Source organism: Gracilinanus agilis, chromosome 2 (assembly GCF_016433145.1).
Source record: "Gracilinanus agilis isolate LMUSP501 chromosome 2, AgileGrace, whole genome shotgun sequence".
Classification (NCBI taxonomy): Eukaryota; Metazoa; Chordata; class Mammalia; order Didelphimorphia; family Didelphidae; genus Gracilinanus; species Gracilinanus agilis.
The window spans coordinates 550,456,561-550,483,189 of NC_058131.1; positions in this window are offsets into that span (position 1 = coordinate 550,456,561).

Genomic DNA, 26,629 nt, shown 5'->3' on the forward strand with positions numbered 1-26,629 from the left:
GGGTATACCTGCCTCTGCAGACACAAGAGGGTCTGTGACAAATGATGTATACCAAGAGGCTGACAGCTCCTCCTATCCTATACCTACCTGCTGCATTATGCTGGGGAAAAATGTTCAGTCGTGGCTGCATTCTTTCTTCTCCCTCTTAACCTTGCTAGTCTTCTGTTTCTTTCATTCCCTCCTTTAAAGCAATTGACCTTGGCCAATTCTCAGAGCCCTTTCGAAGTTAATGATCTTGGACAGTTGAGTCTTAAAGCATATGAAAGATTATTATCCAGAATATGATAGCCAGCTGCTTCCCTTCTCAGCTAGACATATGACATGGCTTGTTGCCATTGTCATTCATTCAATAGCATTCATTAAATGTTATTGGATGATGGTGATAATTATGATGATGATGATGATGAAGAAGAAGAAGTAGAAAAATAATCACTGAATCATTGACTCAGAATTGAAGGGTGCTTAGAATTCAACTGGTCCATCTTTTACCTGAACAAGAAGCCCCTATACATCAGTAAATTACTTCTTACCTTTATTCAAACCTCTCCAAGAGGTCTTCAGTTAGATTGTTTCTCTCTAGGACATCTTTAATTATGAGGATGTTTTTCCTTTATATCAAAAAGAATTCTGCCTCTTTACTCTGAGTTCTGCCTTCTATGACTATGCAAAACAATTTCAAATCTTTTCTTCTGTCTCCTTAATCCTTCAAATGCTTGAGGAGGAGAACTACATTGTTTCTCTCACCCTCCAGATGTTTCATTTGCAGGTTAAATGTTCCTGATACCTTCTTCCAATCTTATGGTATAATTTTTAGACTCTTCTATAAATTGTTATCCTACTTTGAAAATCTTTAAGGAATTTAGCAGAATAAGGAGAAAGAGAAAAAAGATCAGGTCAGAGAGTAGGGATACAAAGAAAATATGAAGAACAAATAAATGTTTAAGGAGTTTGGATGATAAGTTTTTGAAATTTTTTATTTCAAGTTGCATAAATATTTTTAAAAATTATTAAGAACACCAAAGAGCTTTTTGTTAATGAGGGTTATAACTACTAATATTCACTATATTAAAATCATTAGGAGTTATTTTGCCCAATTACATGCTGATAAAATTAATAATCTGAGTGAAATGGATGAATATTTACTAAACTATAAACTGCCCAAATTAATAGAAGAGGAAATAATATAATTAAAAAATTTCATCTTAGAAATTTAATATGTCATCAATGAACTCCTCGAGTAAAAATCCCCAGGGCCAGATGGATACACAAGTGGATTCTGCCAAACATTTAAATACATTTGATCATAATACTATATAAAATATTTGAAAAAATTAACAGAGAAGTCCTTTTATGACATAATATGTTTTTCTTTTATGACACAAATATGGTGCTAATGTCTAAACCTGGAAGAAGAAGAATAGAGAAAGAAAGCTATAGAGTCATTTCCCCAGTAAATATTGATGCAAAATTGTAAAATAAATTATTAGCAAGGAGATTACAGGAATGTGCAACAAGAATCATTCATTAGGTGAGATTTATACCAGAAATGCAGGGCTGGTTGAATATTAGGAAAACTATCACTATAAATGACCACATCAAAAATAAAACAGAAATCAAATAATTACTTCAATAGATGCAGGAAATAAAAGCTTCTGACAAAATGTAACACCTATTCCTATTTAAAATATTAGAGAACATAGCAATAGATGGAGCTTTCTCTAATGGGGGAAAGCTAGAAGCTTTCTCAATAAGATCAGATGTAAAATAATGATGCTTATTGTCATCACTATTATTCAATCTTATATGAGAAATGCTAGATATAGCAATAAGATAGAAGAAACTGGAGGAATTAAAATAAGTAATAGAGAAATAAAAATGTCACTCTTTGTAGATGATATGTTGGTATACTTAAATAATCCTAGAGCATCAACTAAAAACTATTAGAAATAATTAACAACTTTAGAAAAGTTGCAGGATACAAAATGAATCCACAGAAATCACAAGCATTTCTATATATTAGCAACAAAGTCCAACACAGAAAGAAATAAAAAAGAAATTCCATTTAAATTAATGATAAATAGTGTACAATACTTGGGACTCTACCTGTCAAAAATCCAGGAATTTTATGAACTAAACTATAAAACTCTTTTCACACAAAAAATCAGATCTAAACACTTGGGAAAATATTAGTTATGCATGGATAGAAGGAGTAAATATAATAAAAATGACAATTTTACTTAATCTACTCATTCAGTGTCATGCGAAACATACTGCCCTAAATTTATTTTATAGAGGTAAAATAAATATCAAAATTTATCTTTAAGAACAAGAGGTGATCCTTGAGGGTGGAGCCATGATGGTTGAGTGAACCAGAGCAGTTCAGTGTCACCACGAGAATCCTCTCTGACCATTATTAAAACATCACCACAAAATGAATACAGGAATAAAAGAACCAACAAGGAGCCAGAGTGAAACAACTTTCAAGAAAAGAAAAACCCAAAAGATAGGCAGAGAAGATCTACAACACTGGGGCAAGAGGAGAGCAGAACTAGCAAGAGGATCTAGCAAGGAGGGAAGAGTAAACCAAGAACAAGTCACACCACCTTCTGCTGTCCCAGGTTTGAAACCTAAGCTCAAACCAATATTCAGATCCTGAGATACTTCCTGGGCAAATAGTGGTACAAGCCAACCAATACCCCTTGAAAATTTAAATCTGTGGAGAAGTCCAGGGTCCCAGCCCAGCATAGTCTGGTAAGGAAGAACAAAGTGAAAGGGAATAAAGCAGGATCTAAGGGGCATAATATGATGGAGAGCAATACACAGTTAGTATCACTGAATGTGAATGGGATAAACTCACCCATAAAATGGAAGTGGATAGCAGAGTAGATTAAAAACCAGAATCCTTCTATATGTTGTTTACAAGACACATTTGAGGCAGGGTAACACATATTGATTAAAGGTAAAAGGCTGGAGCATAACTTATGAATACTTAATCTCATCCCAGAAAAATAAATTGAATAAGCCATCAAGGAACTTCCTAAGAAAAAATCAGCCAGGGCCAGATGGATTCACAAGTGAATTCTATCAAACTTTTAAAGAACAACTAATCCCAATACTATACAAACTATTCAACAAAATAAGCAAAGAAGGAGTTCTACCAAATTCCTCTTATGACACAAACATGGTACTGATCCCAAAGCTAGGTAGACCAAAAACACAGAAAGAAAACTACAGATTAATCTCTTTAATGAACATAGATGAAAAAATCTTAAATAGAATACTAGCAAAAAAGACTAAAGCAAGTGATCATGAGGATTATTTACTATGATAAGGTGGGATTCATACCAGGAATTCAAGGATCATTTAATATTAGGAAAACCATTCACATAACTGACCACACCAACAACCAAAACAATAGAAATCACATTATCTCAATAGATACAGAAAAGGCCTTTGACAAAATATAACATTCACTCCTATTGAAAACACTAGAAAGTATAGGAATAGATTGGCCTTATCTAAAAATAATAAATATTTTATTTATATTATTATAATATGTTATATCATAATATATTATATTTAATATTATATTATTATATAATATAATTAATATACTAACATATAATAAATAAATGTGCATAAATAAATATTAAACAGTATATATTTAAAAACATTATCAAGTATCATCTGCGATGAGGGTAAGTTAGAAGCCTTCCCAATAAGATCAGGAGTGAAGTAAGGATGTCCATTATCACTTCTATTATTTAACATTGTACTAGAAATGCTAGCATTAGCAATTAGAGAAGTAAAAGAAATTGAAGTTATTAAAATAGGGAATGAGGAGACTAAAATATCACTCTTTGCATATAATATGATGGTCTATTTAAAGAATCCTAGGGAATCAACTAAAAAGATCGTGGAAATAAACAACAGCTTTAGCAAAGTTGCAGGATATAAAATAAATGCACATAAATCATCAGTATTTCGATATTTTTCCAACACAACTCAGCAGCAAGAGTTAGAAAGAGAAATTCCATTTAAAATCACCCTAGACCAGTGAAGGGCAAATTATGGCCTGCAGGCCAGATGCAGGCCCCCTGAAATGTTCTATCCAGCCACACAACATTATTCCTAATCTGATGAATACAATGAGTAGGATACAATACAATGAAACTTCAAAAGAATTGCCTTAGACACAGACTGACAGATGAGTATTTCCTTTCCTTTGGCCCCCTCCTTAAAAAGTTTGCCCATCACTACCATAGACAATATAAATATTAAAGAATCTATCTGCTAAGACAAAAACAGGAATTATATGAACACAACTACAAAACACTTTCCACACAATTGAAACTAGATCTAAATAATTGGGAAATTTTTCTCATGAGTAGGATGAGCTAATATGATAAAAATGATAATCCTACCCAAATTAATTTACTTAATCAGTACCATTTCTATTAAGCTACCAAGAAACTTTTTTATTGATTGAGAAAAAATTGTAACAAAGTTCATTTGGAAGAACAAAAGATCAAGAATTTCCAGGGAAATAATGAAAAAAAATGTGAACAATAGGGACCTACCAGTACCAGATCTTAAACTATACTATAAAGCAATGGTTATCAAAACAATATGGTAATGTCTAAGAGACCAAAGGGTGGACCAATGGATCAAAGGACTAGAGGCAAATGACTTCAGCAAGCTAGTGTTCAATAAACCTAAAGATCTCCATTTTGGGGATAAGAACTCAATATTTGACAAAAAACTGCTAGGAAAATTGGAAAACAGTATGGGAAAAATCATGTTTAGATCAACATCTCACACCCTATACCAAAATAAATTCAAAATGGGTAAATGAATTCAATGAAAAAAATGTGATGGAACAGTACCATATTTCAAACTGTTCTATAAAGTAGCATCAAAACAATCTGTTCCTGGCTAATAAATATAGTTGTAGATCAGTGAAACAGGTTAGGCATACAATATATAGTATTGTATGATAGAGTCTGAATGCAGATCAAAACATATATTTCACTTTCTTTCTTCTTTTTTTGTTTGAGATCTCTTCTACAAAATGACTAATATGGAAATATGTTTGAAATTATTGTATATGTAAAATCTATATCAGATTTTTATTGTCTTAAGATGGGGAAGGAGAGAGAGGGAGAGAATAAGAGATAGACAGTAGGAAGGAGGAAGAAAAATTGGAACTCAGAACTTAAAAAAGATAAATGTTAACAATTATTTTATATGTAATTGGGAGAAAATAAAATTTTATTAAAAAAAAAGAAATTAAAACTGATCAGCTGGGTAACTGAGTGTATTGAAATTCAGGCCTACAGATGAGAGGTCCTACATTCAAATCTGGCCTCAGATACTTCCTAGATGTGTGCCCCAGGCAAGTCCCTTAACCCCCATTACCTAGTCCTTACCACTCTTCTGACTTGGAATCAATATATAGTATTGATTCTAAAAGGGAAGGTAGGGTTTAAAAAAAACTGATCACTTAATAAAATACATTTATAAATTGATTTCAAATGGCAGTCATAACAATGTTTTTCAAAAGAGGCAAAAAATGAGAAGGGCGACATTGTTTTACTTATTTTGGAAAATCTCTTTAATGTCTAGCTTAATAAAAACCAGTTATATTCTCATATTGCTGTCTGCATTGAGTGAAATAAGTTTATTTTTGGTTGAAGTATATGGAGAAAACCTAGCCTCACACAGATATGTAGTTGGAAAGGGGAGAAGCATATTAATTGACATATAATGCCTCAATATCATTATGAAAATAATTTTGATATCAAGGACCCCTTGATCTCAGAGACTCCTGGGAGTTGTCAGATGATACTTTGAAAGCCATTTGTTTAAGCAATGTCCCAAGCTCACTGAAACTGATTTTGGGAGACTGAGAAATAACAAGAATTTCCTGATATTGTCCTTTGTGAAAACACTCAGTGTTGATTCAAATTGCTCATTCATTCAACAAATATATTCTGAGCACCCATAAGAGTAAGAATATAATTTATATATGATACACCAAAGACTTTAATATTTGTCAAAATTCTAAAAATTTCTATTAAAAATATGGTCTAAAAAAGCAATAATCCCTAAGAATCAGAATGGCTTTATCAAGAACCAATTTTATTTCCCATTCTGAAAGAATTACTAGACAGACTTGAAGAACAGGAGTATGTTATAGATATAATTTGACTATATTTTAGCAAGGCATTTAACAAAGTCCCTCATTTCATCCTTTGGGAAAAGATGGAGATCTGAGGACTAGATAATAGTACAGCTAAGGAGACTAAGAACTAGTTGAATGGCTGGTCCCAAAAAGTATTTTATGCCAAGTTGCTAAGAAGCCTCTACTAAGTAACACAGGGTTCTGCCTTTACCCCTTTGCCATATAAACTTTTTATTAATGACTTGGATAAAGGCACAGATGGTATGTTTATAAAATTTGCATATGGCTCAAGTCTCGGAGAATGTTAGATGACAGAGAGTCAGGAGTCAGAAGTAGTTTGATAAGCTATATTGTAGTTTCAAATCTAATATGAAATGCATAGCTTTAGTCCCAGAGTTCAGAAATTACCTTCACAAGTATAAGCTATAGGACGCAGGCCTAGGTGGTGACATATGAAAAGGATCTGGAAGTTTTAGTAGGTTTCAAATTCAATATGAGTCAGCAGGGTAAATTGACAGTCAAAAAAAAAAAAAAAGGTAATTGCAGCCTAGGCTTCATTAAGAAAAGCACAATATTTCCAGAATGAAGAAGGTAAATATCCTATTGTACTCTGCCCTGACCTGACCCCACTTAAAGTTTTTTGACCAGTTTGGGATGGTAATAAGGACATTGAAGACAAGAGGGTCTAGAGAAGAGTGACCAGGTTGACAAGAGGACTGGAACACTTTTAGGAACTGAGGGTAGTTATAGAAATAGAAGCCTTGGAAGGAGAAGGGGAATGTCAACTGTCTTTTGGAATCTGAGATCTGTCATGTGATAGAAATAAGCTTTTCTACTTAGTTCCAGAAAAAAGAGTGAGGACCTATGGTGGAAGTTGCTGAGCAATAGATGCCATCTGGCTGCAGGAGGAAAACAAAACAAAAAAACCCTTCCTGACATTTAGAGCTTTCTAAAGAAGCTAAGTGGCATAGTGGATAGAGCATCAAGTCTAGAGTTAGAAAACCTGAATTTGAATCCAGCCTCAGACACTTATGAGCTGAGTGACCCTGGGCAAGTCACTTAACAACAACAAATAAGGAATGGCCTACTTCAAGAAGCAGTGAGTTTCTCAAAAAATCTGAATGACCTATTTACATAATGTTTTAGAGGGGAATTCTAGCATATTTGTACTAACTGGACTAGTTCACCTTTGAGACCCTGTCCAGCTCTGAGAGTTTCTGGTTGCACATTATATTCTTTTTATATTGTAGAGAGGATAGAAGTTAAAGTTATGCTTGCCTTGAAGGCAATTAGAGCTTTTGCTTCATTCTTTATAGAAAAAGTAAAAAGAGAGAAGTTCATGGTAAACATAGAAAAAAATGTGGTGAGGTAGCAAAAATGGTAGAGCAGGAAAGATCTGGCATAAGAGATCTAGTTTTAAGCTTTTCTCCTTACCTTGAAGGATCTTATTCTCAATAGAGGGAGATGCAATTAGAAGTCAGTTCAAGATAGTACACAAGTAAATGCTAAATTATGTGGTAAAGACAATTAGTGTATTAATTTAGGGAAGGGCTAGATTTTTTGGATTTAGGTAGATCTGGGTAGAGAAATCAGTGAAGATTTGGAAGTAATAAGCATGAAGCAGGACTCAAGGAGTTTATAATCTAGTTGGAGAGAGATGACATATATACATGAAACAAGCTGAAACCCACCTACAAAAGCACCACAGAAACTAGTGAAACATAAACAAACAAACAAAAAACAACCTCTCACATAGCACAGCCATCAGTCAGACTTATAAGAAAAGGAGGAGGGGAGGGTGAGCAGGGTGGGAAGTCCCATGAAACCATATACTTCTATTATTTATAGTTTAATTCACAAGTGAGAACAGATAAAAATCACAGGTCTTTCCTGGAAACTTAATCAACACTATTGTTGCTATTGTTATTGGTTGATTGATAGTCTCTTGTTCTTCTCTTAGATATTGACATTAAGCATACCCCTACAGCTAACCTCCACTTTAGCCAGCATTTGTCTTTAGCTCTGACATATCCATTTATATATTGGCTCAAGTTGTTAAAGCTCAGAATGCCCTCTATTAACTTTTCTGACCTTAGAGAAGCTTACATAATACTTTGGATTAGAGCTTTTGCTTCATACCTTATAGAAAGAGAAAAGAGAGAGAAGTTCATGGTAAATATAAGGGGAAAATGTGGTGGGGGTAACAAAATGGTATAGTAGGGAAGCCCACTGGCATAGTAGATTTAATTTTAAGTCCTAAATTTTCTACTACTTTTTATATCCATGTAACTTTAAACAATTCAACTTGCCTACAAGTACCTCTATTTCCTCATCTGTGAAATAAGATGGCTAGACTAGATGATCGTTAATATTTCTTCTAACAGTCAGTTAGGTGGTGAAGTGGAAAGAGCATTGAATCTGGAGTCAGGAAAACCTGAATTCAAATCTGGCCTCAAACACTAGCTGTATGGCCTGGGAAAATTATTTAACTCTAATTTACTCAGTTTCCTCATATATAAAATGAGCTGAGTGGCAAACCACACCAGTATTTTTGACAAGAAAACCCCCAAAGAAACAGAGACGACTGAAAAAAATGACTAACTGATGACAATATTTCTTCAAAGTCTAGGAATCCATGACCCTCTGGTTCTCTAATTCTGTCTACATATTGGCCACCAAATTGAAACAACTAGATCCTTGCCAAGGTAATCAGTCATGTTGTCATAGTTGGGCAGCACTTGGCCTTATAGATATAAATATTATTCAATAAGCCACTATTTTATAGGAATGAGGATAATAAGGAAAAATTGGAGACTCCCAAGCCTTCTAGAAATCTGTTTATTTGTCCTGTAACAAAAGATAGTGTGAACTAAAGGGAAATAATTGGTTGTGGGGGCCTAGAATTCAATCTAAGCTTTTGATTTGCTATATTAGAAGTCTAAAGATTAATATAGGAGTTTTCCTTATATCAAACAATCCCTTCATCTGGTATAAATCCTATTTGATCACAATGTATAATCTTCATGATATGTTATTGTAGTCTTCTAGCTAGTATTTTATGTAGGATTTTTCATCAATATCATTAATGAAATTGATCTATAATTTTCTTTTTCTGTTTTGCTCTACGTGGTATAGTTATCAGTATCATATTTGTTTTGTAAAAGGAGTTTGGCAAAACTCCTTGTTTACCTGTTATTTCAAATAATTTATTGAATATTGGAATTAGTTGATATTTAAATGTTAGGTAGAATTTATTTGTAAATCCATCCTGTCCTGATGCTTTTTGGGGGGGAACTTCATTTCTAGTTTGTTCAATTTCTTTTTCTAAAATAGGTTTATTTATGTATACTATTTCCTCCTCTGATAGGTTAGGCAACTTATTTTTGTAAGTATTCTTCCATTTCTCTTATATTGTTAAATTTGTTTGCATGTAATTGAACAAAATAACTCCTAATAATTGCTTTAATTTCATCTTCATTCATCTTCATCTGATGCCCATCAATTGGGGAATGGCTAAACAAATTGTAGTGTATGATCATGATGGAATACTACTGCATCATAAGAAATGATGAATAGGCTAATTAAAAAAAATTGTAAAGAACTATATGGGATAATGAAGAGAAAAATGAGTAGAACAAAGAGAACATCATACACAGCTACAGAATTCATACTAGAAGAATAAATTGTGAATATTACCTCCAGAGAATGAACTGAACAGTGGAAACATAAGATTTAATTTGTATGAACATATCTGTCTCTGAGACTATGCCTTCTGTGATGCAAAGTGGGTAGGGACTGGCTGAGACACTTGTGGATAAATTCTATTAATAAAAAATAAAGATTCATATGAGAAATTGATATGATGCCATAAGTTGTTACTTTGGGTTTAATTAAAGAAACATTAGTAAGCAAATTCTTTGATAGGCTTCAATGGCTGTTTGCTGATTTTCACCATATTGAAAATGTCCTTTTGGGTATTTTCTTTAGTTTGTAATTGATCATCTGGAAGGGACAAGTCACAGGAGAATTAGTTGGTATGAAATGCTGAATGTTGAAAGGTTTTAAAATATTGATAAGGAACTAGATCCATTGACTGTCCTTTCTGCTGTTACTTAAGGAAAGAACATGGTGCTTTAGAAATTTGAAACCTAATGGATTTGAAAGTGCAGTGTGTTGAGATAAATAATGATCTATTCTCTGTCTGTTTCACAGGTAGAATTGGTGATTATTTTGAGAATATTGGAGCTATTTCCTGGTTGCTGTAATAGTATTTTCCCATCTTGTTTATCCTCTCAAATGCTTGTGCACATTTAGATCTCTGGGGAAATTGCAGACATTCCTACTACCTGAAGAGGAAGATATACATGCATACATACATACATACATACATGTGTATATATTCATTGTTATGTATATGTTGGAACTGAAAAGGAACAGATCTTTAAAAAGAAAATTACCACAGAGAAGTATGAAAATAAAGGAAAGAACACATGTTTATAGCCCAGGAAGAATGATGACATGAATAAGAAATGAGGAAACTGACAGTTTCAGAGGCAACTGGGCTGACCTTTATGAACTGAGGCAGAGCAAAGTAGGACTAGAACAATTTATGCAGTGAAAACATGATAGAGAAAAAACAACTTTGAAACTCTGATCACTGCGATGATAAACCATAAGTCAAGGGGACTGAAGAGGAAATTCACAGATCACCTGTTGACAAAGAGGTGAAAAACTTAAAATTCAACAAAAATACATACATTGTTGGACATGGCCAATATGGGAATTTTTTTTTTTTGCTACTATATATTGAAGTTTGGGGTAGGGCTTATTTTATGTATTTGCTCAGTAAGGCATGTAGTAGGAGGGACAGATTAATAATTTTAAAATAATGACCCTTTTTGTAATTGCAAAGAACTGTGGGAAAGTGAGTATACATTTACTGGAGACTGGCTAAAAACTTTGCTGTTTGTATGTAATGGAATCTTAGTGCTCAATAAGAAATGAAGAATATGATGAATTCAGAGAGCCATGGGAAGATTTGCATGAACTGATGTAGATTAAAATAAGTTAAAGTAAGAGATCACATGTTACTAAAATTTTAATGAAAAGATTGCTAAAAAAAAAACTCTGAGTAACTGAAAAAAATCTCAATTAGGATTTGAGAGAAAAAATGTAAATAAAACACACCTCCCTCTCCTGATTGATAAGCAGAGAATTACAGGGGTAAAATGCTGTATATGTTGTCAGACAGAGTATCGTATAGGTATTTTGCTTAAATAATTTTTTTCTTTTTAACAAGAAAGGTTTTTACTCCAAAGTGATGGAGAAGAGGACAATGATTAATTAAAGGACTGGCCTAACAACATAGATAGAAAAAACTAAGGGATAAGGAAAGGACTGTACATGTGATTTTATTGGTATATGGAACTTCTAGGGGAAGAGATTTTCTACACTAATGCTAGTCAACACCTTTTCTGCAACTGATGGATCTAGAGAATTATTTAGGGCACTGAAAAGTTAAGGAATTAGCTCAAAGATATGAAGCTATTATGTGCCCAAGGCACAGGACTTGAACCCAGATTTTCCTAGCTTAAGCATATTTAAGATTATGATTTCTAAAGCTCCATCCAGCTCCTAAATTTATGATTCTACTATTATATTTTCATCATCATCAATTTTGTTGTAAAACAATTGCTTATTTGCAGTGTTTGCTTTTCCATTGTCATAACTGTCCATCAACAGCAGGTGCATGCAAGGAAGCCTAAGGCTGAGCCAAAAGACAAAATGAAGTGACAAACTAGCTTTAGCTACCTTAACATAGTTGAAATCCACAGTGGACTTCATCAAAATGAAATTAAATGTCATAGATAGTAAATCTGCCCCTTTTTTCACTTTGCCATTTTTTTGGCCATATTGAGTGTTATCCCATGTAACATAAAGCCAGCTAAAATGGAAACTGGGGAATGAGTAGTTTCTCAAAAAATATAGAGCTTTGTCCCCTTGTCCTCTTTCCAGAAAATGCACCTGAGCTCATGAGTCTATTGTAGGGGACAGATTATGATGGTGACAAACCTAGGACCATCCGTCCCCCTCCTCCTGGCATCCTCTGACTCTGCTCCTTTTAGTGTTTACACACCTAGGACCATATCCTCATGCATTCATTGTTCTTTCATACAGCCAGGAGCTGGTTGTCATTTAGACCTATGAGAGAACCTTCAGTGTCATTATACAGCTAAGGAAGGATGTGGAAAACTGAGTAGGGAAGATATGCCTCTCAATAGTGTTACCCAACTTTTAAGACCAGGCTTCACCACTCACTCATGGTCCTTGATGGAGGGTGTGTACAATAATCTCAGTAGCTTTTTTTCCTCATGCATTTTCTTTTTAGTGCTATTGTGGACAGGTACATGAGGGAAGCATCTTCAAAAATGTACTCACATTCACCTGCAACAGCCTGATCTGTCAAAGGATGGATACCAGCCAATCCTAATCCCTTCCTACTGTATAAGGGCTTGAGATTCTTTACAGTGGATACTGCATGAGCCCCCATCTCCTCTTCCCCTCCTGGTAGAAAGTCCTTGATACTCAGAGGTCAGTTATCTTGCATAAACTTAGATTATTTTTCTGCAGATGAGGATTTGAGCTCTGGATTAGGAATCAGAAAACCTAGATCAAGTCCTGGCTCTGATAGTTACTCTTTGTGTGACTTTAGATGAATCTTCAACCTCTCCAGACCTCTCTTTCTTCATATACAAAATAAAAGGGTTTGAATTAGTTGAATATTAAGGTTTGTTCTGGTTTTAAATCTTATAATACTTTTAAGAAGAAATGCCCTATGCAGGTAAGGTTAGGTAGAATAATTACATGAATATAAAATATTTAAGGTTGGAACAGAAATTCCCGTTTGCAAACATTCTGCTGATTGCATCAAGCCTGGGACATTATAGGACCACCTCAATGAGATCCATAACTGCTCATTAGACAGACCTAATAATCCATTCAGGAAAAACTGAATGGATTAAAAATGTCTATAGTTTAGGATAACCAGCCCATCTTGAGTATGTTTATCATTTACTGGAGATGGATGATGAGTTGAGCTTAGAATTGAATCAAATGAAAAGAGTAGAAGGAAGCATTACATTTAGAACATTACACAGTGTTTTTGAAAACCTCAGTTCATTTACAGGCCCCCCAAGGCCTTTTTTAAAATCAAATTTAGGGCAAATTTGATTTGTGTATGATGTACATTTGTGAATTTTGATACAATAACCACTAATAAATTATGGTTGCACATGACCCCAGAAAGGCAATGGAAAGAGAAAAAGTAGGTACAGGTAATTTGTTAAATGTTTCCAACGATGCCAAAGTACAAGGAGTCATGTAGTAGATATCATAAAAGAAATATTTAATAAGGAAAAGAGGTAGGCTGCTCATGTAGCAATAACAAGTGACCAGTCTAAGCTTGCCACCCTCATCCTTAATTGTAGAAAAGTCTAGAATCAGGGCTTTAGAGCACTGGGTAGATCTCTGTAATGGACCTGTAGAAAAACATGGTCAAAAACTGCACTTCATGTGAAAACATGGATTATTAGTTATTGATACATTTGCTACAATGAAGAAATTTTTTGTTATTGTTCAGTTGTTGCAGTCAGGTCCCACTCTTCATGGCCCCATTTGAGGTTTTCTTGGCAAAGCTATTAGAATAGTTTGCCATTTCCTTCTCCATCTCATTTTATAGATGAGGAAACTGAGACAAAGTTAAGTGGCTTGTCTAAGGTCACACAGTTTGTAAGTGTCTTAGCTCAATTTGAACTTAGGTTCACTCTGATGGTATCACAAATTCATTGATATAAAATGGGCACCAGGTCTACTTTAGTCTAGTTTTGGAAACCATTCTTTATCTTGAATCCCTTAGTTCAGATTGTTCAGCCTCTCAAGCCTAATCAGTACATACCTTTATTCTCCCCAATTATATACAGTCTGCAGTTTGTTTCTAATTTTATCTGCTACTACCTGTCTGCACTTTGTTTTAATTTATCCATTTCTACTACTTGAATTCCTGATAACAATCTTTGGTCTACTAGATGAAACAATAAATCCATTTATTTATTTATTTTTCTGGTCCATAGTCTATTCATAAAGATGAGCTTTCTTCATTGGGTATCCAAGGAAGTCTCTTCAAATTTCTCTTTAACTCTAATTCCTCTTTTTTTAACCTCCCTCAGCTTTACACCACAATATTTTGGATCTCATGTGTTGTTTGTTAAGATCTCCAACCCAGTCTCTTTGTCCTGAGAATATTTGACGTATGCAAGTATCCCTTCCACATCTCAAGGGTTAGGGGAACAATGCCTCTACAATCTATAAGATCCATGCAAAGTTTTTTGGCCTTCCCTTCATATCAGAGAAGATATCTGAATTTTTTCTGTTATGTATTAAAAATATATTATGTTCATATTATACAATACATATGTCATGTATTTTTGAGTTTCTAAACTTTTTTGTGTGTTACCTGATGGCCTTCATGTGTTGTCTATGGCTTTTTCAAAACTCCCAAAAAGTCCCATTTAATTCCTAAGGTCTATCCATGATATATGAAAATCATGATGGGGAAAGTTGTGATGTGGAAGGGATTCCTTTAATAACCATGGACAGTTACCAGCTAGTTTTAGACCTGCATATGCATAAATAACAATTTGGCAAAAATTACAATAAATAATTACATTCAAGTGAATACATTGAAGGGCTACTGGCAAAAATTGTCCAGTATCTTCTGGTAGTAATTCAGGGAAGGCCTCAAGCTTGCTTCCTCCTGAGCAGATTAAAAAGAGGAACATACACTTTGTGGTTCATTTACCAAAAGACATGGATACTTTAAGAATTATTTTTAAAACCTTATTTTAGAGTCCCCAAAACATACCAAAAAGATATACACTTTCAGAAATCTAATTAAATTTTGGGATTTGGGGGTGCTATATATATATATATATATTATCCCTAAGACTATAAAAAATAGGCAATCTAATTAACAAAGGGGAAAATAATCATGAGAGCTGTGGTATTTAGCTACTTTTAGGTTAGTGAAATGACTAGCCTACTTATTATGATACTTTAACCTATCCTAAGAAGCCTTATTCTCTATGTATTTATTATTGGAAATGTGTTGAGGTTTCACTTTTGGTAAGACAAAGTAATTCTATAAAATACAAGTCATCTTGCTCTGTATACTGATGGTATCTTGTTTTAAGTAACTCAGAATTAATGCAGAGCTTTATACCAAAACTCCAAATTAAGGGGATGCTTATTCACTTCATAGAAGGTTTCCTTTCTTTGCAAAAAGATACATAGGAGGATATTTTAAAATAATAAGTACTGTAATGCAGAGGTACAATCAATCCTGCAAAAGGCTAACAAGAATTTCTGGCAGTTATCAGGGTTTAGAACCCTGACTAAGGGCAGTTGATCCCGGAGGCTTGGACAGAGTAGAAGGGCCAACTGAACTCGGTCTTTGGGCTAAAACCTGGTCTTCAATCTGTGCCTTTTCTCTTGAGATTTTGTAGCTTAGCTAATTCCTCTGGATCTCCCTGATCTTCCCTATTTAAATCCCATTTCCTTTCCTGATTTCCTTTGGGTTTTGGGAGAAGGGTGGATTTGGGTGGTAGCAATCAAACTTTGAAGACTTAGTTTTTCCCCATAGACAAGTAGGGCTTACCCTTGATACAAATTATTTCCTGATTCATTGTGTATAACTTCCTTAACTTTAAAGGCAACAAAGCCTCCAGGGGCTGAGTGAGAGCAGGCTCTTTCTCAGTCTCCCATTCCTGTGTCCCTCCCCTACCTGGAGCTTCAACCTAGACTGTTGTTAGAGAAACCTTGTATCCCTCTGTCCTTTGGATTCAACCCTATAACTTAATAAACCCTGTTGTCATTTAATCAAACCTTTTGCTAAATCATTGGTTGAATGATAAAAGAGGGATAAGGAAAGAAAGGAATAGTTTTTCTCTGGGTCCTGAGGGAAGTTGGAGGCATCCATCTTGGAGGAACTGGTGATCTCTTACTTCCTCTGAGAAGCCCTTCTATTTCACAGACAGGGAAGAGCCTTAGGACTCTTCCTTTATGAACTTGAGAAACTGACTAGAAAGTCCTCTTTATTTATTTTATTATTTATTATTATTCCTGTTGACTCCTTAGGAGCATAGGGCCACAACCATCTCACGCCATCGGACTCTGTTCTGGGCAACTTCCCCCAGCTGGGACCATGTCATTTCGACTGTTTTTGTTTCATTTTCGGCAGATCTTCGCCAGGTCTGTTTTGGTCTTCCAACTTTCCTCCTCCCTGAAGGATTCCAGCTCAATGCTTGTCTGGCTACGTTGTCTTCCGGTTTTTGTAGCGTATGTCCTATCCATCTCCACTTACGTTTCTTTATGTCCTGACTAATGGGATACTGGATTGTTCTTTCCCAGAGACTAGCATTGGAGATCTTTTCAGGCCATCTGATGTTCAAGATATGACATAGACATCTATTAACAAAGACCTGGAGTTTATTGGTGTTAGCGCTCGTCACTCTCCAGCTTTCTGATCCAAATAGGAGGACGGCCTTTACGTTGGTATTGAAGATTCGGAGCTTAGTGACTAGGGACAGTGCTTTGGAGATCCAGACAGAGCGCAGGGTGTTAAATGCCTGTCTGGCTTTGTTGATTCGGTTTCTGATGTCCTCGTCTGCCCCGCCGTCCTTACTGACTATGCTACCCAAATAGATGAAGTGGTCCATCCCCTTGATGTTTTCTCCCTGTAGTTGGATTGGCAGGTCCTGTGTGTTGTTGACTGTGATCACCTCGGTCTTCTTCTTGTTGATCTTCAGACCTGTCTTCTCCGCTTCTTCAGAGAGTCGTGCAAGTTTGGCTTGCGCATCCTGCTGCTTGTGAGAAAGGAGACAGATGTCATCTGCGAAGTCAAGGTCCTCGAGCTGCTTGTTGTGAGTCCATTGAATGCCCGTATTGTTGTCCTTGGTAATTCTTCTCATGGTCCAATCTATGACCATCAAGAAGATAAGGGGCGAAAGCATGCAGCCTTGCTTCACTCCGGTCTTCACTTTGAAGGGAGCCGTCAGTTTCCCATTATGGATGACCTGGCAGGTAAAGTCTTCGTATAGCTGCTGGATGATGTTGATGAGCTTTGGGGGAATCCCGTAATGTTGCATCAATCTCCAGATGATGCTCCTGTCCACGCTGTCAAATGCCTTCTCGAAATCCACGAAAGTCATGTAGAGGGGGGACTGCCACTCGATGGACTGTTCCATGATGATTCTCAGGGTGACGATATGGTCGGTGCATGATCTCTGCTGACGAAACCCTGCTTGTTCTATTCTCAGCTTCTTGTCCAAGGCCTCCTTCAGTCTTTCTAAGATGACTCTGGTCAGGATTTTGCTGGGAGCGGATAGGAGCATGATTCCTTGCCAGTTACTGCATTGGGATAGGTCACCTTTCTTGGGTAGCTTCACCAGGTAGCCTAGTTTCCAGTCTGTCGGGACTTGTTCCTGTTCCCAGATTTTCTGCAGGAGGGGTTGTAGCATCTCCGCTGACATTTCTGGGTCTGCCTTGAGTGCCTCAGGGGGGATGCCGTCTGGACCTGCAGCTTTACCATTTTTCATGGTCTTGATGGCTTTGATGATCTCAACTTTGGTAGGTGGGCCCGTGTTCACCTGAAGCAGTTCGGTGGCTGGTGGTATGTCCGAAACAGTTGGTGGAGGCGGTCGATTCAGGATTTCTTCGAAATGCTTTGCCCATCGGGCTCTCTGCCCTGCATCGCTTGTTATTGTCTTGCCAGTCTTGTCCTTCACTGGCTTGCTAGGGTTGTAGTTCTTTCCCGATAGAGTTCTTGTTATTTCGTATAGCCTCTTCATGTTCCCCTGTCCAGCTGCTGTTTCTGCTTCCTCGGTCATATCGTGAATGAACCGTCTCTTGTCATATCTTGTGCTCTTCTTGACTTGACGGTTAATTTCCCAGTATTGTGTTCGAAGTTCTTCTTTCACCTGTTGATCTTGGCACTGGCTGATTTTCTGTTTCAAATCTCTTCTCTGTTGTATCTTGGCCCATGTCTCTTGTGTTAACCATTCCTTGCGCTTTCTCTCTCTCTTTCTCAGGACCTCTGCGCAGGTGGTCTTCCAGGTCTGCTGGAGTTTGGTCCAGTGGTCCTCGACTGTCTCTCCCGTGAGTCCTGTCAAGGCCTCGAACTTGTTCTTGATTTCGCAATTGAATGCTTCTTTTTCCTCTCTGGTCTTTAGATCTTGCACATTGAACTTATGCTGTAATCTGCCTGAAAGGTCATTGAATGATTTCAACTTGATTCTAAAAGTTGCCACCAGGAGTTGGTGGTCTGAGGCCACATCTGCACCATGTCTTGCTCTAACATCTAGAAGGCTTCTTCTCCACTTGCGGGAAACTGTGATGTGATCTATCTGATTTTCCGTCCTTCCATCAGGCGAAGTCCAGGTTGACTTATGAATTTTCTTGTGTGGGAATATAGTACTCTAGTTAGTTTCAAATCATTTCTCACTGGCCCCTTTTGTCCCTAGAAGTGCCCTTCCTACCTGGAAGGGTTCAGCCTGTTTCCCTTCAGTGTCCTCTGTCTCAAGCCTGTGTACCCAGTCTGTGTCTCCCTGTTGTAGCTGCCTGCCCAACTACTTCATCCTCTCCCCTTGCCACTCATTATACTTCATCGTCCTATATTTCCCTAAGCACAGCCATTCCCTTACATCTCTCCTACCACCTCAATCTACTACCTCCACTATTGCACCCTCCTTTCCCACCTACTGACTTAGGGACCCACAAACCCCATCCACTTGCTTTATTCCCTTATTAGAGTACTCCTTTTTTGGTCTAGATCTGAGATTTCATCATTGTAAGATATTGCATCTGCTAATGTAGATCTACAACTTGTCTGTTAGTTATGATCTTAACGAGTTGTCTGGCATATTGAAAGGTTCAGAGGATTGCTCATGATCACACAGATGCATTGAGGAACTAATAAGTAACATGCACCAGAAATAGGATTTTAGGTCTTTTTGTCCTTAAGGTTGCACCCCTGCCCCATTAGCCACATTTCATGACTTTATAATGAGCTCACCAGATGCTTTTAAAATCATTCCACTTATAAATAAATCATAAAGGAGGTCCTAGGTTCGAATCCAGCCTCAGGCACTTCCCAGCTGTGTGACTCTGGGCAAGTCACTTGACCCCCATTGCCTACCCTTACCACTCTTCCACCTAGGAACCAATACACAGAAGTTAAAGGTTAAAAAATATATACATAAAACAAAAAAATAAATAAATAAACAAGTCATGAAGGAACCACCACTTCTCAAGATCATTTTCATCTTTTAGTTCAGTTTCCAACTTTATATATAAATTAACTTTATATATAAATTATATATATAAATTAACTTACCAGTATCATAAAAATTGTTGCTAGATCACTCAAGGTGATTAAATTGTTTCTACCCTCTTATAGTGGGTTCCTGATTTTGTAGCCACCATCAAGGGCTCAGTGTTTATTATAGTTATGTCATTATTACTGTCATATTGTTTCTAGACCATTCTGCCCCCTTTATCTCCAATCCTGCATTTTCTTCCATTCCACAAACCAATTAACCAACAAGTATCTATTATACAGTTACTGAATGTCAGGACATAAACAATGAAATAGATCTTGTTTTCAATGAATTCATATTCTTTGGTGGAGGGGCAGAGAATATGTGCATACAGAAGTATAAACAGAATAAATATAAAATAAAAATGAAGTCAATAGGAAATGGAAAGCACTGACCTCTTTGAAGATCAGGAAAGGTCACGGATAGAAGGTAGCGCTGAATCTTGAAGGAACATCCATTTCACGTCTATTAAGAAAGTTTCTTTGCTAGGTTGGGGGGTCTAGTATGAAAAACCACAGTTTCTCTCATCAAAGAGCTGTCAATTTCATAGAGAGATGATAGATGCACAAATAAAATGTATAGGAAAATGGAATATAATGACAAAGTAAGAGCCTAAATTCTCTAGAGAAAGTATTATAAAGTAACTTTCTACTACTCAAGGTAAGCGATTCTATTTTTGGACTACTTGGTCAAAGAATCATAGGATCATATATTTAGAGCTAAAAAGTGGCCTCCAAAATTATCTAGTCCAAAATCTTTTTTTCTTACAGATAAGGAAACTAAAACTCAGAGATGTTGAATGACTTGTTCAAATTTCCATAGGTAACAGATGGCAGATCTAGGATTGAAAAACAGTCCTTTGACTTTATACAGTGGAAAGGACAATGATTCTTAACTCACAAAACCTAAACTGAAATCCAGCCTCTGGTGTTTACTATCTATCTGACCTTACTAGACATCAATTTCCTCATTTTTAAGATGAAGAAATTAGACAAAATGACCTCTTGGGTCTTTCCCAATTCTAGAGCTATGATCCTATGACTCTAGGTCCTGTGATTTTAATTTTTATTTAAATTTCTTTGTTACAATAAAATATCTTGTTAATTCTCTCCCTTCTCCCCTCCCCCCATTAGAGAAGGCATCGTTTGACAACAAAATATATGTGTATATAAAACTATGTTTTACTTATTTCTATTTAACAATTCTCTGGAGGTACACATACACAAGTCATTCTTCAAATAATGTTACTGTAAAAATATTCTCTTGGTTCTTCTCATTTCACTCTTCATAATTCTATGTAGGACTTTTCATGTTTTTCCAAAATTAGTCTACTCATATTTCTTATGGTTTGACCACCTCTCCAGAACTTTCAGGTGTTAGTTATACAATCATTTACTAGGGTTGTTATTCATTCATCACTTAATAGTTACAGTAGACTAGAACATAAAATTCAAGTAGAAATGTAGATTATTAAACCATACAAAAGCATTTCTGTGGACGACATATTGACTGTTTTAAAATGTATATTTATATATGTGTATACACACATACACATACATGTAATATGTGTATATAATCTAAAATTTAATTGCACCATACTTTTACATGTGCCACACATACACATATATAATGTGTGAAATTAAAATATAATTAAATATTATATGATTGGTTTATTTATATATAGATATGTTTATGTCATCTAAACATATGTATTTTTATTTATTTGTCAAATATTTCCCAATTACATTTTAATCTGGTTGAGGTTACCCCTCTGGGATGTTTATGGGCTAGGTTTGAAACTTTTGCACCACCTAAACTTTGTAGTGTTTTCTACTCTAAGATACAATTATTGTTGTTCATCTTTCATTCCAAAGAGGACCAATTACATCATGGGGTGGTATCTTGACTGACATATGAATTAAATTTAAGTGAGGAAGAGCCTCATGCTCTCATTCCAGAGTCATTAAAGTTCAGTGGCAAGAGAAAAGTCAAGCTAATTGGTAATGGACTGGCATGTGGTGGATGATCTTGGTGTCTTCACTATCCGATCAAACTCTAACCACTCTACAGAACCTACTTCAGTTGCCTTCATGGTCATTGGAACATATTGTTCCCATCTACCCATTATACCAGGAGATATCATCATATGCCTGAGGTAGATATCCCTAACAGGTTTGTGGCATGTCAGTTATCTTCAACCTGGTTTAGCCCCTCTGTAGAGATGGTTTTACTAGGATGTAGCCACTGCCCATGCTATGGCTTCTTGGAGTCACAGATGTGGAGTTCAGTGAAATGTGGACACCAATGGTGGATGAGCAGCTCTGAAAAAGGTTCAGCAAATCCTCATACCAGAGGTCCTAGTCCTCCCTGAACATACTATGAATCTAAGATATAGTGGCAACTCTGGAATGATAAAATAATGGAATGATTCTTGGATTTAGGGTCAGGAGACTTGTGTTCACATCCCAGATCTGCCACTTATTAGCTATAAAACACTATTGAAGTTGCTTAATGTATCTATAACTTCTGTTTTATAATCTGCAAAGTATAGGTGATAGTAATAATAATCATTGTGTCAGAGGAACACATGACACAAAGGGCCAGTTATACTTTGGAATTTCTCATATCTCCAGTTCACTGCCCCTGCCAAGAAAAACTGGGAACTTTACTATGTAATAATACTGTGCATTGTTATAAGTCCTCTTTCAAGCACATAATTCACAAAGTGCCATAAGAAAAAGAAAAGGTTATTTAAAGGTGGGAAAACCCCCCCAGAGATCTTTTTTTTTAACCCTTACCTTCCGTCTTGGAGTCAATACTGTGTATTGGCTCCAAGGCAGAAGAGTGGTAAGGGTAGGCAATGGGGGTCAAATGACTTGCCCAGGGTCACACAGCTGGGAAGTGGCTGAGGTCAGATTTGAACCTAGGACCTCCCGTCTCTAGGCCTGACTCTCAATCCACTGAGCTACCCAGCTCTCCCCCCTCCCCCGAGATCTTAAGAGTTCATAGAAAAGTTCAGCATTCACCAATGAATACCCTTCCTTGGATATAGGCATAGTATTAACCATTTGCACTCTATTTAGGTCTACAACAGCTATTATTTCTCAGAAGTCATTGGAGTGCAGTGCTCTCTAACCATTTTTGACTGTATGCTATTACCACTTCCCTAAAAACATATGTATACACACACACACACACACACACACACACACACACATATATATATATATATAATTTTATATATTTATGTAGATATAAATATATACCCACACAGGTATGTGTGTGCTCTTCTGATACTATATTAGGTATATTAATAGAATATCCACAATACATGAATTTAAAAAGATGAAATAAAAGTGAAATAAAATTTGATAGTAAGTTTATTAATGTGACTAAATATGCTTCAACATTCTTTGAAAATTTTAGTTTAACTCTTTGTGATGTAGTACTTCTAATTTCTGGTACTATGTTCTATTTAATTAGATACCTGGTTTTGTGACTTTCATTGTCGAAAAACATAATTTGCAATGATATATAGATCTAAATGGAAGAAGCGCATCACTGCCTGAATTTACTTAATCACAGCACTCATTTTTCAATTGCATCTATCAATTATGCAAAGGTTTTTATTGAAATTCAGAGAGAAAGCCAAAATGGCTGAGAAAGTACACAAACCCTCTTGATCTCTACTAAATTAACCTCCTAAAAACTATGATGCAATGCCTCAAAAGGGATTCTAAAGCAGCATAACCCACAAAAAGAAAGGGTGAAATAATCCTTCAACCCTAAACAACTTAGAAGACTGGCAAAAAAGATCTGCCTCACCAAGGTAGAAATGGAGAACAAAGCAGTATGCCAAGACAAGTAATACCTCTGCAACAGGTCTCAGAGGCAACTGAATCAGCAGCAAAGTCTTCTGGAGCTCTCAGCCACAGATATTAAAGTATAGATTCACTGCTTAGAAGGGTAGTACAGGGGTCTCTTTGCTGACTTTTGGTACAAGATTCTTGTTGCATTGCCCACATGCAAATCCAGGTCTCAGTCCTGGGTTGCCATGGCAGAGTGAGAAGGGACACTAGCACATACTGGCACTCCTGGCAGCAGGGGAGCAGGGAACCCTGGTCACAGTCACACAGTAGAAAAGAGTGCTTGTGATTATTCACAGACCAGAACACAAGCCAGGAGTGTATTAGCATACCTCTCTTTAAATCAGAGTAACATGGGAGAATTGAAAGTCAATATAACCCTAGATCTAGCTCTGAAGGTAGCTACACAAAGGATATGAAGCTTGGAATAGTGCTCCTTTCACCACAGTCCAACTTTAATAGTTTTTTTAAAGTTAAAAGACAAGAAAAAGGCTAGAAAATGAGCAAACAACAAAAAAAGAAACTCAATATAGATAGCTATTTTGGTGACAGTGAAGACCAAAATACAAACTCAGAAGAAGACACTAAAGTCAATACTGTGGGATCTAAAACCTCTAAGAAAAATATGAACTGATCTTAAACCCCAAAAGAATTGATGGATGACCTCACAAAGAATTTTGAAAATCAGGTAAGACAGGTAGAAGAAAAATTGAAAAAAGAAATGAGAGTGATATAGGAAAATTATCAAAATGGAATCAGCAGCTTAGTAAAGAAGGCACAAAAATATTTCAGAAAATTAATATGTTAAAAAACAAAATAGAGCAATTGGTAAAAGAGTCAAAAAATCCAATAAAGAGAAGAGAATTGGTCAAATTAAAAACGCTTTGCAAAAATGCACTGAAGAGCAGAATTTTCTAAAAGGCAAAATTGGCTACATATAAAAAGATGTTCAAAAATGTATAGAGAAAAAGAATTCTTTACAAAGTAGAATTGGCCAAACAGAAATGGAGGTACAAAAGATCACTGAAAAAAACCTTAAAAACTAGAACTAGTCAATTGCATGCTGATGAATCCATGAGACATAAAAAACAGCCAAAGAGGAAAAAATGAAGAAATAGAAGTGAAATATTGGGAAAACAACTGACCTGAAAAATAAGACCATGAGAGATAATCTAAGAATTATTGGACTACCTAAAGTCATGATGAAAAAAAGCTAAGACATCCATCATCTTTCAGGACATTCTAGAACCAGAGAATAAAATAGAAATTGATAGAATACACTCATCACCTCCCAAAAGAGATCCCAAAAGAAAAGTTCCAGGAATATTACAGTCAAATTTCTAAAACTCCAAGGTCAAGGAGAAAATATTGCATATAGTCAAAAAGAAAAAAATTCAAATATTGTAGAGCCAAAGTCAGGATGACACAAGATTCAGGAGCTTCTACACTAAAGAATATGATAATTCCAGAAGGGAAAGAAGATAGGACTTTGTAAAAAGGGAGTGTAAAATGGTAATGACTTGTAAATGAGGTTGGTTGAACCCAAGTCTGTTGTCGATGAATTCTCCTTGGCAGAGAGAGCAAGATGACTACTCTCTGTCCTAGGCCTCTTAGACACACAATCTGACTTACAGCTTTCGAACAATAACAGGTTTATTAGATGAAATAGGATTAGGAAAGGATTGAGGGCTAGGAGATTCTCTATCACTAATAAAATTCTACCCTTCCCAGACCATTGACCTTGCAAAAGATCAGGGTTGGGGCTACACTGACTCCCTCAAATCCCAACATCCTATCTAGCTACCTTAGGCTAAGCCCACACAAATATAGTCTTTGGAGAAAGCCAGAGATAGCTGGTTGAATCAGTAGTTGGTGCCAAGAGTGACCTAGTCACTCAGGTGTTGGCAAAGTCCATCAAGGTAACTCAGAAGTCCAGGTCACTGCTATTGGTAGTTTCTCTTCAAAGGTCACTAGATGTCACTTTGATGTATGGGATCAATCAGCAGCAGTCTAAATAGGAGATTCCAGTAGGATTTCCCACTGGATTAAGAGAAAGAATTAAATTCAGAGCTCTGTCTTTCTCCACAGTCTCCTACTCTCTTCCCAGTTGACCATTAACCCCCTCAGAATCCTTCCCTAGGATTCTGAGATCTCCTCCTGGTTTCTTGCATTCTTCTGTCTCTCCACTCTGGTCCTTTACCTTTTCTCCAATTTCCTCCCTATCAACTTCAACCAAGAATCATTTACTCATCATAACTGAACATAATCCTTCGGGGAGGAAAATGAGTATTCAATGAAATAGAGGACTTTCAAACATTCCTGATGAAAAAGATCAGAGCTGAATTGAAAATTTAATTCTCAACCCAAAAATTTAAAAGAAGCATAAAAAGTAAACAAGAAAGAGAAACCAAAAGACATTCAATAAAGTTAAGCTATTTACATGTCAACAGAGGAAGATTATTCTTGTAACTCCTAAGAACTTTATCATTATTAGGGATTTTTTTTTTACCATTATATAGTTAAAAGTTAAAAAAATTAAAAAGTTAAAAAAGGAGTATGCATAGAGAGCAAGGATATGAGTTGAATATGATGAGATGATATATAAAAGAAAAATAAAATTAAGGCACAAGAAAGAGGAATGTATTGTGTAGCAGGAGAAGGGAAAAAGAGAATAAGATAAATGATCACACATAAAAGAGGCATGAAAGAGTTTGTACTGCAGAGAGGAAGATGAGGGAAGTAGGAAGGAGAGAATGTGAACTTTACTCTCATGAGAATTGGCTCTATAAGTGAAGAACATACACAATAATTTGGGTATAGAAATCTATCTTACCCTTTGAGAAAATAGAAGGGAAAGGGAATAAGAGAAAGGTGGTAAGGCTGATAGAAAAGGGGACAAATTGGGGGATGTTGTGGTCAAAAACTAAATGGAGAAAATAGAATGGAGAGGAATACACAGTCATCATAACGGTGCAAACATTTTTACTAGAAGTCTCTCTACTAAATGTCTCATTTCTCAAATATACAAAGATATCAGTCAAACATGTAAGAATACAAGTCATTTTCTAAATGATAAATGGAAAAAGGATATGTATTTACAGTTCTCAAAATAATTAAATCTCTATATTCTTGCAAAAAATGCTGTAAAT